Consider the following 15,407-nt stretch of genomic DNA (forward strand, 5'->3'; position numbering starts at 1 on the left):
AATTGTGCAGGATGGGTCGAGTTGGGCTGAAAATGGGGCTGCATTGGAGGTCGTTAGCTGGGAGCTGGGAGTTTGCTGTTGAAGCACACTCTGGCTGGTGACAATTTCTGTCAATTCAGCGACGCTAATCAAGCCAGAGACAGCACAGCATTAAAATGGGGTGTTTAGTAGTGGGTTCTGTTGTGTTGATGGGAATGGGAATGGGAATGGGGATGGCCCACTCCAGAACTAGACAAATTGGCTGGCGTTGGGCGGCAGCTTAGAGCCAAAGACATGCGGGCCAGTTCCGCATCCCAGCAGACGGCAGGCAGCCAACGTCATATAATCCATCAGCTCGGCAGACAGTTGTTGCAACCGAGGCAGCCGTGGCAGCCGTGGCAGCAGTGGCAACAGTGGCAGCAAAGACGACTACAGCTCCCCTCAGTTGTAATCAAATCAAATGACATTGCAGACATGGGAGGCAGAGTCAGCAGCAGTAGTAGTAGTAGCTTTGTGGGAGCCCAAACGGAAGGCAGCTGTCTCACCAGGAGCGGGAAGTACATACAACAAAATGCAACTCGTTGCCAGCCAACACTTTTGTTGATTTAATAATAAATGGAACCTACGATTCGGTTGCGTAGAATGCCCTTTCCCAATGCCACAGACCTTAAAGGTCTTAAAGCGACGAGGGAACAAAGGCAGTGGGAAAGGCCATGAGGAATCACATTGAATCGCATTGAAAAGTTCCCCACCTTCGATGGCAATTTGCATAGCAGTCGCAAAGCAAAGACAGTTGACAACTTTTTTATTTCTACTGCTGTCTGTGCTGTCTGTGTGTCTGTGTGTCTGGCAAGGAAGTGGTGTGCCCCGCCTGCGTGACGTATTTGTCTATTATTGTGACAGGCTCGGAGGACCAAAAAGCGCTCTCGACGTTGCCAGACGTTTGTTTGAAGGGCCGTCGAAAAGTCACGACGGAGCAGCTCCTCGGTATCCTCGGTGTGACACTTAAAGTCCGTTTCTATTGATTTTCGACGGCAGGCAGACGGGGCAGTTAATTAAAGTCACATCAGGGGCGGATGTACACATATACCAGCCACTCGCCGCCCACAAACCTCAAATAGACACGGCTACAACTGCTGGGGCAACAAACAAACGGGGCAGCCCACAAATCAACGCCTAACCGCAGGGGCGTCGCACAAAATGGGGGGCGGGGCAGGAGGGTGGCACAAAAATTGGGGGAGGGAGGGAGCTGGTTTGGACCGAAAAAACGAGACGCCGCCATTTTGTCTGTCCCCGTTGAGGCGGGGCATTAAATATGCAAAAAGCAACATGCGAAAAAAGTGTTGCATACTTTTAGTGGCTGCGTCAAACCGCAAAAAGGCAGCAGAGCAGTGCAAAGCAGCGCGAAGCGAAAGCGAAAAGAGGAGCTCCCAACAGGAAGCCGGAAAAATAAATAGAGGAAGCAGCAGAAGAGAGAGAGAGTGAGAGAGAGAGAGAAAGGCTTTGTCCTTTCTTCCGTTTCTCGCCGCCTTGCTTTGCTCTCCTTCGCGAGCCATTCATTAGCATAGACACAGAGGAGCAATATTGAATTTCTATGCCTGTGTGAGTGTGTGCGAATGGGGCTCGATAAGGGGGCGTGGGCGGAGAAGGGGGCGCAAGGGGCGTGTGAGGTCGCAAGGTTGCGAAAAAATGTTTCACGCTTTGCTGAGCTGAGGAAATCACAGCGAGGCAGTGGAGCGTGCGAAGGGAAAGGCTGCCTGCGGGGCGAAGGGCGGCGTTTGGGAATGGGTCCTGACAGGCTCAAGCAGCGCCTTGGGATCAAATTAGTCGAGTTTTTTGAAAAAAAAAAAAGAGTGCGGCAAATTCTAGACTTTATGCATGATAAGTGGCGGGTAAAGTGCTCGAGAAGGGATTGCAGCATGGGGGCAGTCAAAACGCTGGAAATATGAGAGGATAAGGCTGAAGGCCCAGATGGGGCAGCCCGACAGTCGTCACATGTCAGTTAGACAAACAGGAAGTTTGAAACGAGGAAACGCAAGGATATTGGCAGCAGTTACCCGGAGAAAAGGTCCGGGAATGAGAAGGCCAGAACTTGCAACTCATATAGAGGATGAGACGTGAAACAAGAAGAACTGAAAATTTACAGAAGTGTTGGGGGCTAAGGTAAGCCCCGGTTGAATGGATACAATCAGGGAGCATCGTACTCTGGAGGATGCCAGCCACAAAGAAGACTTAACTTTTATATTTATTAATATTTCAGGCAACTGACTGGAGTTGACAATCTTTGGGTAGCAGTAAGCACTTAACTATATTAATTTTTAATGATAATTGTAAGCGTGGGAGTGCAGAAAAGATATCTTCAAAGGAGAAAGTTTAAACAATTATGTGTGATAAATGTATACCCTTATAAAAAAGGCAGTTTTTTATTTAATAACAGACTATGAATCAAACTATATGTAGGCATTACAAGTTCTCTTCGCCGGATAAATTTCCGACTGGATCATGTAGATACACTCTTATCTGGTAATATGCGCCTTTTACAACTCCTAACGGCTTCAAAGGCATTCCCAGGGTGTGGAGGGCATCAAAGCGGATCTCCTGTCTGGCTGCCTCGTTCCCTGAACACCATCCAACCCCACCAATCCCGCCGGACTACTCAGGTCTGTCAATTGAAGGAGCTGGTTCAACCGAAACTTCGCCGGTCGCTCCGCACACAGAGCACATCCTGTTACCCGCTTTGTCTGCGGTTTGTCATCATCCACATTGTCATCGTCGAGTGAATGGTGTGTCGTGTGTGGGCCCTCTGCCTGTGAGGGAATTTTTATGAATTATAAGCCGGGCTTCTCGACAAAAACCCAAACGGCGAAATATGTAAAAATGCTTTTTGAAAACATTTTCGGAGGAGAATGACAGCGACAGCCAGCGACATTGACAATGAGGCGGTAGTAAGTGGCTGCCAGGCGCTCGCAGCAACAAAGCGCTGATTGACAGGAAGGCACAACGAGCAGCAGAAGGAGTAGGAACAGGAGGAGGAACAGGAGGAGGTGGAACAGGAGGACTGGCGGGACGAAATGCCATCACACAGATGGAACCAGAACGGGTGCAGACTGCTGGAGTTGGATATACAGATGGAGGTGAAGAGCTGAGGCAGCGACAGAGGATGAGGCAGTCGTTAGGCCGATCAACGGAGCGTATCCAGGACATGTGGGCTGGAGGCCCGAGCCCAGAGCTCTATCGATTTTCTGAAATATTCTCTGGCCCCGCAGAAGGGTTCGATGTGAAAGCGCCGCCCTCGGTTTTCGGGTTCAGTGTGCAAATGCAGCTGCGACTCCGGCGAGCTGGCCAGCCATTCCCATCTTTAACCTTTGTCTCTCGGCCGTGGCAGCCAGACAAATTAGTGATGCATGATTAAGTTTTACTACGCGCACAGTAAGTGATAACAACAACAGAGCACTGCGTGGTGGCCTCCGCATCCCATCCATCCAGGTGTTCCGGCAGAGGATGTGCTCATCAGCAGCTATATATGATCGAGTGGTAAAAAGGCTACACAACTAATTGCAGATACTCATTGTGGGTCTAATCACAGGGCTACCGGCTACTGGCTGTGGCTGTTTGCATTGTAATAAACCACAATTAGCTTGCCGACCGCAAACCGAAACTCAAGTTGCTCCGTTGGTTCGATGGCCGGCGGACTTGGCTTATTGAAATCATGCATGTATACGAGTACGAGTACGAGTATTTCCAGAAATTGTGTCACAGCCGTTCCGTTTGACCAGACGGAGCTAGCGGTTCTTTAATGGCACCCGGAACAGGGCGGCGAGTTGAAAAACAAACGTTTTGGGGTTCGCCTGCGGGTTTTGCTGGTCTTGCGGTTGTAAAGCCGACTGCCGCTTGTTTGGGCTGCTGTTTTGGCCCATTGACGGAAAAGCTTTATTGGCCCTGCTCGCTCCTAAGCTCCATAACTTGTACAAGGAAATGAACATTAAACGAATGAGTTGCCCAGCCAAAATGGGGTACTAATGAACAGCAGAAAAGTGTGTCTACATTAAAGTTACTAAAATAAAATATATATGCTGCATAGCACTTTCACTTTCATTACTATTAAGCTAATCTGCAATGTGCTACTTTCTCAATGGATTTATCAGCAATGTGATTATATTATAACCATTTTCAGTTCATAACTCACGATTTGTATTCTTAGTGTTATAGTTTTGTATACACCAATTCGCTACGCTCGAAAAAAGGGAAAATCAATTAGTTTTTATTCCCATGGTGGGTTTTTTCAGCTCCATTACATCTGGAGGAACTGAAGTCTGCTCTTATCCCTTGGTTGCCATGCCATTCCCATGCCGAACCCTTCCGCTGCAACACCATTTGGCTCTTAACCCAGCAAAACCTGGCTGTGCTCTAATTAAGCAAACATGTTGCCCATTTATTAGCAACCCTCGAAAATTGCCCCAACCCCTTAATGACAAGGTTTACTTTGAACATTGTCGACACCTGACGTGTGGCCCTCGATGGAATTCTCCTGGGAAGCGGGCCGGACCCTTAGATGGCACAGGGTTGATCTGACCTGCACTCTGGGAAATTGGGTCTACAAAACGGGAACACACCCAGCATTTGTGTATTAGATATCAGAACGTGTTGACTGCTAAGAATTACGTTGCATGTATGACAGAGCTTTGTCAGCGATTACAGACAGGAGTGGACACTTACAAATGATTCCAGTTGCGATGCATATGTGGCCACGATTTGTGTATTTGGCAACTTAGAGCCTAATTACCGAGCCAAATCATTTGTATCTGAGCTAAGACCTCCCGCATTTCGGTAGTTCTGTGGGTTGGGCTGCGTTGCGTTGCGTTTTTGTTTACTCCGAGGAATGGAAGTTGAAATAGGGCTGGGTCCAAGGCAGGGCTAATGACGCTACATTGTCTTGTGATGCGTAAAATGTTTGGATGGATCCAAGTCGTCCGCAATCGACGATGTGAGCAATGTTCGAGATGAGCAAACGGCAGCGACTTGCTTCAGTGCCCCTGACAAATCGACGGGGAGACACATAATGCATATCATATCGTTATATGTATATGTTAAGACTGCCCTATTCAGTGATCAGACATGCGGGAATTCGTCGTCAAGTTGATGAGCGGCGATTCATTTCCGCCGCGCATCAGAGGGCCAATTCAAACTTCGAAATACACATTTAATATGCAGCGATCGCAATTTGGCGCAGTGAACTGTAACCGAAACTTAATTAGCTCGACGAAATCCTCGCCATAGAAGTCGCATCTAGGGGCACACCCGGTGCCATTTGCATAACACACTCGTATACGAGTAGGAGAATGTTCTTTGGACAAACAAACAGAAGGGGCCCAGATAAGGGTCACTATCGAAAGGAAGCCAAGCAGGAAATCTTAATGGATGTGTGGTTCGACTTGAGGAAAAGGGTTCGGTCATGAGGTGCTAAGGAAAGGGAAAGTGTGAGAACACTATCTGGATCGGAGATACCGAGGCGAGAACCACAGACAACTTTGATGCAGCCACAATCTATCGTCCATTCCCAGCAATTACCATTAAATTCCATTAAATTTCTTTCCATCAGCTTTCCTCCTTGCTGTTCGCTGTCCACTCGCCAAACTCCTGACAGCTTGAAATATTCGGGATACTTTAACGCACTCAACTTTTTCTGAACTAATTAAGCGCCGCAGCAGAGCAAAAACCCAAAAGGAAACGAAACTGCTGAAAACCTCAAGTTGAGGTCTTTGAGCTTCCAAGACCAAGACGAAACAACAAATGTGGCAAACCCACAACAGATTTTAAGGGCATGGAGCTGGCGCCAAGTCATTTCATTTCATTTCATTTCATTTCATTTCATTTCAATTCATTTCATTGAAAACTCTCAGCTGCGGATGTGGATATTTATGGGCACTCAGCGTTTTTTCTCACAAGTACTAGACAACGGCAGCAGTAATTATTTTACAAGTTAACACAAAAACGCCAAAGAATAAAAACTAAAAAAGAGAACCAGCGCAGGCTATAAAAACCCAGCCAAACGAAACTAACAAACAAAAATGCGGAGTGGCAGCCACGAATTACTGCTCCTGGCGGCATTTATACCTGCAATCGAAGAAAATGTGGCACCTGTGCGCCGTCTTGGCATCTGTGCCTCCAGTTTTCCCAGTATCTGTATGTGTATGTGCATTTGTATCTGTATCTGTATCCGTATCTGTATCGGTATCTGTATCTTACCGAACGGCTATGTCTTTTGTGCGCCGCCTTCGGTGGCGAGCCAAACAAATAAACTTGCGGCCAAGTTATGACAGTCGAGGGCCGCAGGAAACATTATTCTTAGTTAGATGCTAATTAATTAGGAGACGCGGAGGAGTTGGAGTCTCCGCCAGTCCACAAGCCTCCAATTCGGTGGCAGCCATGTGGGCAGCGACACGATCTCGTCGAACCAGCGGTAAAAACGCCCAAAATGCACACGAGAATGACACTTCTTGGGTATAAATTTTGTTGATTGTTGTGCTCGCCAGCCCCTGAAAAATGACCTGGGGGATGCGATGTGTACAGAATGAGGTTAAATGGAAGTTGAATTCGGCGGAGAAGACACTAATATAAATTGCCGCACGTCGCTGGAATTTTACTTATTTAAAGAAGAAATATACCTTGGCATTTCAATTTAAACCTAAATAGTTAAAATGCAACAAGCAGCCTGATATATTGTCATTAGATTTAATGGTCAAATTTAACATTTTATTGTGTATTTTTGAAATTGCATGAATGGGTTTTGTTTAGATTTTAATGAAAAGAAAGTTTAATCAATGCTGCTTAAATGGATCCTTATTAAAATTGCAAAAGAACATGGTAAATATTGTTGCCCCATTTCCATCGTAATCCCAGCTGACAAAAGAAAATATTTTCCCCCCAAAAATTGAGATACACATTTTCGGTTCGTTGGTAGAGAGAAGCAGGTGAATAAAAGAGATGTTGGTTTTGTGTACAAAATAAATTCATAATAATTCCCATGCATTTTCAAACTGCACACATTTTGTATATTTATAAATATACTTTTAATATATTTCACATTTTATTCTACAGACTTTGAATGCATATAATTTTTTTGCATTCAGTGGCAATGAAATAATAGTAACTACTATTGCATTTCAAAATTTCATTGCTAAGCAATTCAATCAATTTACTGTGTAACTGTTTTAGTTGGACACATGTCTGGTTTAAATAAAAAATTGAATACAAGCTGTTTATATTAGCTTAGTTCTTTTTTCTATGAACTTCTCTACTTAAAAATCTTTATGCGCAGTTTAAAACACAATGGGGATATCTGCGGCAAATCTGTTCATTGGAGGCATACTCAAACGTCTCATTACCATAATATAGCCAACTCGAACGTCTGAGCCCACAACTTTTTCTACAATGGCAATAAAGAGTTCCCTCGCAATCGACCACGAAAAGTTTTTTCAGCGGTATTATGATAATGATTGCGCCCCAAACGGCGCTTGGGGCAGATTGAGGGACTCGCCCCGTCCGCCTGCTGCCAACTTGTTTACACAAATTTTAATTGGTGTAATTATGATTTTTACACGAAATTAATTATGCATGCGCGATTGCGGCTGCATCTTCGCAGCTCGCGGTAATCGCTACCCATCGGATGGCCAATCTCAATCTCAATCTTAAATTTCTAAAACATCCCAAGTGAGCAAGAAAAATAACTCGAGTTATTTACAAAAGTTGAATGGGGGAAATATGGGGGAAAAGCGAAAGCGAGGTCTATGGAACTTTAATTGCCAAACATACTTCCACTTAATTACCCCGGAGAACAGCGGGAAAATTATGAAATCCAGGGGCCTCATTGCGTGTCTAGCGGAGTGTGAAGTTGCCAAAGACTCGAGTTTGAGTTTGAGGTTGAGGTTGTGAGATGGGGAATATCTAGATACATAACTGCATCTGCGAGATAAGAATCTGTGTGCAACAGCCGTCGGAGGCACAAAGTGTTTGGAGAAAGATCTTTCATTGGGAGATAAGGGCCGTATCTCAGCGTTTTACGACCTGCCGCCGCGTTTTTTCTTCGCTTCTTATTTATAAAATACAGCAGGTTAGTTTGATTAGCCCCAGATGTTGACAGCTTGGCTCTTTCTTAATTTGTGTTTAATTAATGAGGCAAGGGGACAGCCACCGTTGGAAATGGGGAGAACGGGTTGGCAAACGATGTCTTTTGATCTCTGGAATGCGCCTTGATGAGATACATTTGATTGGGCAAATATTCTGGGTTTCATTTGGGATAAATGAATTATTTAGTTAATAATTGATATAAACTTGTTTCTGCCACACTAATTGATTGTTTGCAACTCAATATTTATTTATGCAACTGGAGTCTCAATGGAGAAATCCTGTTTATTAACATAATTGCTTTGAGCAGCACTGATTGTTTTGATGTTAGGCCTTTCTTCACTCCCAACTCACCTAAATATTCCAAGAGTTTTGAATTAGCCTTTGCGTTGACTTAAGGTGTATATTGATTGTATTCCGTTTGCAGTTTAGTTTGTAGCAAAAAAACAACGATTTCTCTACTTCGATTTCAAGCACAGTTCACTGGGGCAGCAAAAGATACTCTATCTGCTGGTTTGTTTCGATATGTTTGAGCACTGCATGGGCATTTTCTCAGGTAACACATTTCACACACTTTGCCGCACGCTGCTGGCGGCTGCAGGTGCACAATTGCCGCATCTTGAGTGCCACTTGCACTGTATCTTATTGCTATCCAATTCGTATCTCTGCACTCGCGCTGCGCGGATTGCGTATCCGTATCTGTCGGATCTCTGGGCGATTGGCTGCCAGCCGATTAAGCCTGAGATGGAAAAACTGCGAAGATTCGCGACCGCGTTGCCAGTAGCCAGTAGCCAAGGCGTTCTGTTCTTCTTGCCACGAGCGCTGGGTTGAGACTGAGCGCCGGAGGAACTGACGGGGGCACAAACTGCGACGGCGACGGCGACGGTGACTGCGACTGCGACTCTTGTAACGCGCGGCACGAAGGTCGACGAGCGATTGAATCCGAATCCGATTGAATGTAACGTGCAGATACGGATACCACCACTCCGTTGCATGTAAGTGTGGATGCTAAGAGAGCGAACGCTTCTCTTTTGTGGACTCTGTTCGCTCGTCGGAGAAACTGACTGCAAAAACTGTGTGTTGAGAGCGCTGTAAAGGAGCAGCAAGGATTTATATTATCAAATTAACCAATTTTAATCATAATTGGAAGTTGTTTCAATGTAGTGTTTCCCAAAACCTTAGCATACCCTTTAATTTGAATAATTATAATGTATGCTGTGGGCTAAAAACGAAGTTTTTCAGCTCTCTGGCTGTAGAAATCTCCCAATGGTGCTAACTTTACCTGCCCAGGCGCTGCCACTTCACCTGTGCGCTGTGAAAAGCGCCCAGAAACTCCAAATTCGACAGAGTTTTTCCGCTCTCTTCCGGCTTGTATAAGAGTTATTTTAAAATGCGGCGAAAGTGGAACATAACAAGAGCGAATTCGAACTGTTGATTTGCTTTTACCTTCCCCGACTTTTCCTGTCGCCCGATTTTCCCGGCGAATCCGCCTTGCAGTCCAAATTGGAAATGGCGGACTGCCGCCAATCGCGGAGTCTGATGAATTTCGAATAATTGACGCCTGCATTGAGCTAGAACTATAAAACTTGTCATTATGATGATTTCCAGCAGGCAAATGCGATCTTGCCACATACACCATAGGTACACCAAATCATATGGACTTGTATGATTTACGAACTCCAGGGTTTCATTATGATGTTTTCCAGCAGAAAAATGCGATCTTGCCACATACACCATAGGTACACTATATTATATGGACTTGTATGATTTACGAACTCTAGGGTTCCGTGGGGCATGGGGAGTTATAGCTGCGCACTTGTAGATTGTATCGCAGAGGTTGTGGGTTGATTGATTGGTCGCACCAGTTGATCCGAACCTTTGTTCCTCGCCACTTTCGAATGTTTGACTCGGTGACACAATTTCGAGGGGCCCACAACGAATTCCTCGAGTGGATCGCCGCTAATCAACTGATATCGCTTCGGGCCAGATCGCCTATCAAAAAGCGAACAGCGTTTGGAAAGGTGTTATCTGAAAACCGTAACCAATTTGTATCATATGTAGTGGCTGTTTGTAAAAGAAGTACTGATTCTGTCCCTTTGTCTCTTTTCTTACTTTTAAATAAAACATGTTTATTTTCTGGTGCTTTGCAATTGCGGACACCCAGAAAGCTATAAATATTTATCAAAAAGTTACCCGGATATTTGAATGTAAGTAAAAAGTATGACAACTATGTATGGAAGTGAAAGGACAAGTCCAGAAAATCAAACTTCCTTTCCTCAGTCAAATATAACTTTGTAACTAATCGTATTCGAAAGGTTCCTTGCATGTTCTTATCAATTGGCCATTTGTCACATCCGAGTGTTCAAACAAACGGCCTACAGCAGCATTACCAACTTCCAGCCATAACTCATACCCAGTGCAGCCGAACACGTTGGGCATGCGCTGTCTGTCAAGCAGCTTGGTCGCCTGCCCGGCAGTTAAACAAATCAGCGGAGGAGCCGACGAGCGGATGAGCGGCGGCCTAATGGTTATGAACAGGAATTTACACAAAAATGCAATCAGCGCGGCTGATAGATATACAAAACATAGATATTTGACAAGCAACTGTTGCGTTATCATGTGTAAATATTTACATAGCGTGTACAAGGACTCTATGAATACACCAACCCCATGCGGAGATAGTGCCATAGTATCTGCTGCCACATTTGTTTATTGTCCTAGACCTTTTCTACTTCAAAAGTATTTATAGATACTGGCATTCTTGATCGCCGTTTTTGAGCAACTTAGCAGAGCTGCTTTTGAAGATAAGAAATACTAACAGATACCCATTCCTGTATCTGTTATGCAAGAGCGATAGTAGTAGTAGCTGTCTGATACACATCCTGATGGAGAATGAAGATCCTTCTGGCTATTGCTCAAAAACTAAACAGTGTACATAGGCGTTTTAAGATGGCATCCAAATCAAATGGTTTTCTATATACCCATGGCAGGAAAATATACTTTCCCAACTCATTTAGACACAAACAACTTCGGACTGATAGCCAAATATGACAAGCAAATAACGCCTCATTTTGGGCTGTGATTGTATCAGAGAATCGATCTGATAAATCCACTGAGTCCTCGTATGGGCAATGTAAGTATTTGCTCATGATAACGCGGCAGTTGTCGCCATGCGTGCCACTCTGTATTCTGCGACAGAAGTTTGTAAATTTATCAGCCGCACTGATTGCATTTTTGTGTAAATTCCTGTTCATAACCATTTATCCGCTGATTTGTTTGACTGCCGGGCAGGCGAACAAGCCGCTTGACAGACAGCGCATGCCCAACGGCTTTGGCCGGACTGCGACTGAGTTATGGATTGAAGTTGGCAATGCTCCGGCTGTCGGCCGTTTGTTTGCGCACTCGGAAATGACAAATGGCTAATTGATAAGAATAGACATGGACGACACATTTGGCGTTTCCTGCAGGAAGCAGTGCCCACCTCCTGCACGGCCTTCTAACGTCGATCGAAGGTAGGGTGGGGGTGTCCACAAGCTGAAGTTTTCCATTCCGCCTGATACACTTTAAGGCTCGCATCTCGGGCCCGCCAACTGCCAAAGTTTCCACTGACTTGGCTCACAAGTTTGCCCTAATCCTCCCCACTCCTCCATGGAGCCACTGCCGCCTACCACCCACCTCCCCCCCTTCTCGCACATCGATTCAATTGCCCCGCCGACGAGGAGGCTCGCCATTCAGCTCACGTACACGCTTATCAATTGTTACTGCTGCGAGGCTTTGGCAAATGATGGGCCGGGAATGGGTGAATGGGTGAATGAGTGAATGAGTGAATGGGTGAATGAGCGAATAAGTGAATGGGTGGATGGGTGGATGGGTGAGTGACGGGTTGCCTGCCACAGCTATAGCTTGTCTTGGCCCAACTTCGACAGCCGATGCCTGCCCATATTCAGATTCTATATTCATCATATTGACTGTATGCACTGAGAACAAGTTTATGCCTTTAAGTAAACGAAATTAATAAAGGAAAATATTTGTAATACGACAAATCAAGTATATTTGGTCTTCGAAAAAGGAAAGTATATAAGTTAATTCAGGTTTGAATAGTTTTGAGAGGGCTTTTATTGGTTTAGTTTGGCAAGAATTATATAATTTGTGTTCTTTGATATTAATATTTAAATAAATAGTTAATGAAATTGTACTTAGAACCATTTCTTAAGTTTTAAATAAGCAGCTGACTAGAAGACGGAAATGGTGCTCTTGAGAACCAGAAATGAAATCTGATTCTGGGCAAACCCTAAATGGCCGAAGGACTCTTCAATGAAAAGTTCCATAAACTGCGTTCCTAAACAGATTTTAATAACTCACTCTGCTCCAATCTGGCTAGGAGACTGCCTGCCGGTGGGCATCCCGTCCATCCATCTCCCAAGTTCTTTTGACTACTTTCTAATCCCTGAAGCGCATCAACAGCAGGAATTGCAGCGCAGCAGCAGCAGCAGCAGCATCAGTAGCAGTAGCAGTAGTAGCAATAGTAGAAGCAGGAAAATGTTCTGGCAAGTAAGTGGAATTGCCCCCACCCGTTGGCCAGTTTGTGTTCCGACTGGACGGGGCTTCTGCTCTTAACTCGTTGATGTGTTAATTGACCAAAGGTTCGTACACACCAGCAGCTAAAGGCCAGTGGAGATGGAGGTGGGAGTGGGTTGGGCGTAATGGGAACTGCAGATAGTCGATATTAAATCCCTGTAAAACTTAATTAGAAATTCCATTTTTGGCTTTTGAGAGCATTACACGTGACGCGTTGCCAATTATCGACTCAATTCAGCACGCTTCGCTCTGGTTATTTTTGGCCTGCAAAACCAAATCGGTTCTGTGGGGTATAGGATCTACTCCTCCGCTGGATGGGTGGATGCAACTGGCCTGGTCTGCGGACTGCGACTGGTATCCGTTGCGTTAAGCTGCCGTATACATCTCCAATTAAAAATGCCTTTGAATGGGGCGTTGGGGCTGGCAAAAATGATGCCGGCAACAAAAATGGAGCACTTATAACATTTACCCGACTCGAACAGGACTGCTGGGCATACTGCTGTTTTCGAACTGTTGATGATCTCGTGATGGCTCGTGATTCACGGCACTAAGATTGGGACATGACTCCTGAGTAATGAGCTTATTTATTTTGCGCATTTTAAACTTCTAGTATCTAAAAAATGATCTATTAAAATGGTGTTGCATTTTTCGTTTTAGGTGTATATCGTCTAAGTGTTTTGCCATGCGATTTCGCATGGATCTATTTAGCTGGGCTTGGAGTGAAAGGTCATCCCCAGTTGGGGATGTTGGATGTTGAACGCCAACTGAACCGCACGTGCGGCTGCAGCGGAAATGCGTTTGCAAAATGGCGCCGACGTGCGTGCTAATGAACGCCATCACGTCAGCCGGACAGGTAAGCAACAAACAAAATGAAGGCTCAGCCAGGCGGGCACGGCATCAATGTTAATTCGCCAAAGCAGGAGGCGATGCCAGGGCCATTGCCAGGACCAGGACCAGGTGATCCAAAGCCCTGCGAATCGTGGATGGCACACAGGATGGCGCTCAGTTGTCTATTGAAAAATCACAGGCCTGAAATTGAACACATTTTGTCCATTTTGTGGTTAGCGATGCAGCAGCAACAGTGCAACATCACAACATCAGAACATAACAACATCGCAACAGTGGCAGTGGCAACAATTGGAGCTACCCAGCATAGCTATCCACCGCTGGACAGAATTGGAGGGTTTGTTTAGTATGCAGGGTAGCGTGATGTTAACGTAAAACGCAAACGCATTGCGAAATTTCACTAGATTGCGATGGCCGGACTAGGATTTGATTTTCGGCTTGGGTCGGAGTAATGACAGTCAACTGTCAAAACTTTGAATGCATGAGCAGCATGATGAACAACTCGGGCGGCGTCCATTAGCCAGGGACCAAGCCCCAACAACTGCGGTAATCTGATGGGGATATTTCGGGAAATATTTGAAATTTTGCACAAAATTAGCAATATTGGGTGGCGGGCGATTCTGATAGCAAACAAGTTTAAAGGGGGGCTCCAAAGTTCTACGAAAGCTTGCCTGGCACACATCACCTCTTCGGAAGTCATGATTCCGTTCGACCAAAGTGTCGGCTTCCTCTGGCAAGCGGAAATTTCCGAATTTAAATATTATTACAGTAAAGCCTGTAATGTTACGACTTGGCTGACACTTTACGCAACAACGTCGGCCCAAATGGTCGACAGCTGTCATAAAAGTGCCATGGCTGCCCACTCGAAGTACTAATGTTAGCTTTTTGCAATTAAATAAAAATGTCGTAAAACGGTTTCAAGTCTTTACGACTTCTCGTGGTCTCAGCCCTTTGCGAGGTGTCAGAAATGAGCGTTAAGAACTGTCTAATTGGGAATTCATAAACAAAAGCGGAAGCGCAGAAGCGGCGACTACGACTCAGTAAATGGTTTTGAACGTGACTCGGTAAAAATCGAATAAAATGATTAAAATATTCACAATGATCCATAAATTGCATGCGTAAACTGCCATTGCACGTTTTCATGCTTACAATGCGCAGTGAATTCTCAGCTTTCCGTCGATTACTAAATTACGTTTTTCATTTAACATTTTATGGAATCAGAACTAAATTTCATATCTCATGTGAAAAAAATAGCATTCTTTTTTTTAAACACAGTTTGATAGGAAATTTAATTACGAACTCAATGAGGTATGGCATTCCATATTTGGACCACTAATTCGAATGCTGTGATCAAAATACGGATAATAATTTACGCAAAAAACAGAAAATGGATTTTCGCCAAAAATTCAATATTTACGATTGGTGTTTTCGGTATAACTTGGCTAAAAATAGTCAGGAAGTTAAAAGAATTACACTTTTGTACTCCTAATTACCAATACTAACCAACCAAATCACTTTTTGTTCGACTCTGTTAAAATAATTTTTGGCCAAATTTTTGCATATTTTGTAAGGGGTAACATCATCAAAAATTGCAAAAAATGTGAACAAAGTAGAATTTTTTTTTGAAAACACAGTTTGATAGGAAATTTAATTACGAACTCAACGAGGTATGACTTTCCATATTTGGACCACTAATTCGAATGCTGTAATCAAAATACGGATAATAATTTACGCAAAACAAGAGAAAATCTGTTTTCGCCAAAAATTCAATATTTACGATTGGTTTTTTTTTATAACTTGGCTAAAAATGGTTAGAAAGTTAAAAGAATTACATTTTTGTATTCCTTATTACCAATACTAACCAACCAACTAACTTTGTG

General features: G+C 44.4%; 1 protein-coding gene across 1 annotated transcript in view; it reads right to left on the reverse strand.

The window, feature by feature from the left end:
* Positions 1–9,025, reverse strand: part of LOC120457964 — a 30,174-nt gene extending 21,149 nt beyond the window's left edge. Inside the window, exon 1 of the mRNA XM_039645469.2 lies at positions 8,458–9,025. The gene's annotated coding sequence lies outside the window, so the exon portion shown is untranslated. The remainder of the gene's footprint in view (positions 1–8,457) is intronic.
* Between the last annotated feature and the right edge of the window lie 6,382 nt (positions 9,026–15,407).

This window comes from Drosophila santomea, chromosome 2L, assembly GCF_016746245.2.
Source record: "Drosophila santomea strain STO CAGO 1482 chromosome 2L, Prin_Dsan_1.1, whole genome shotgun sequence".
In the NCBI taxonomy this organism is placed as follows: Eukaryota; Metazoa; Arthropoda; class Insecta; order Diptera; family Drosophilidae; genus Drosophila; species Drosophila santomea.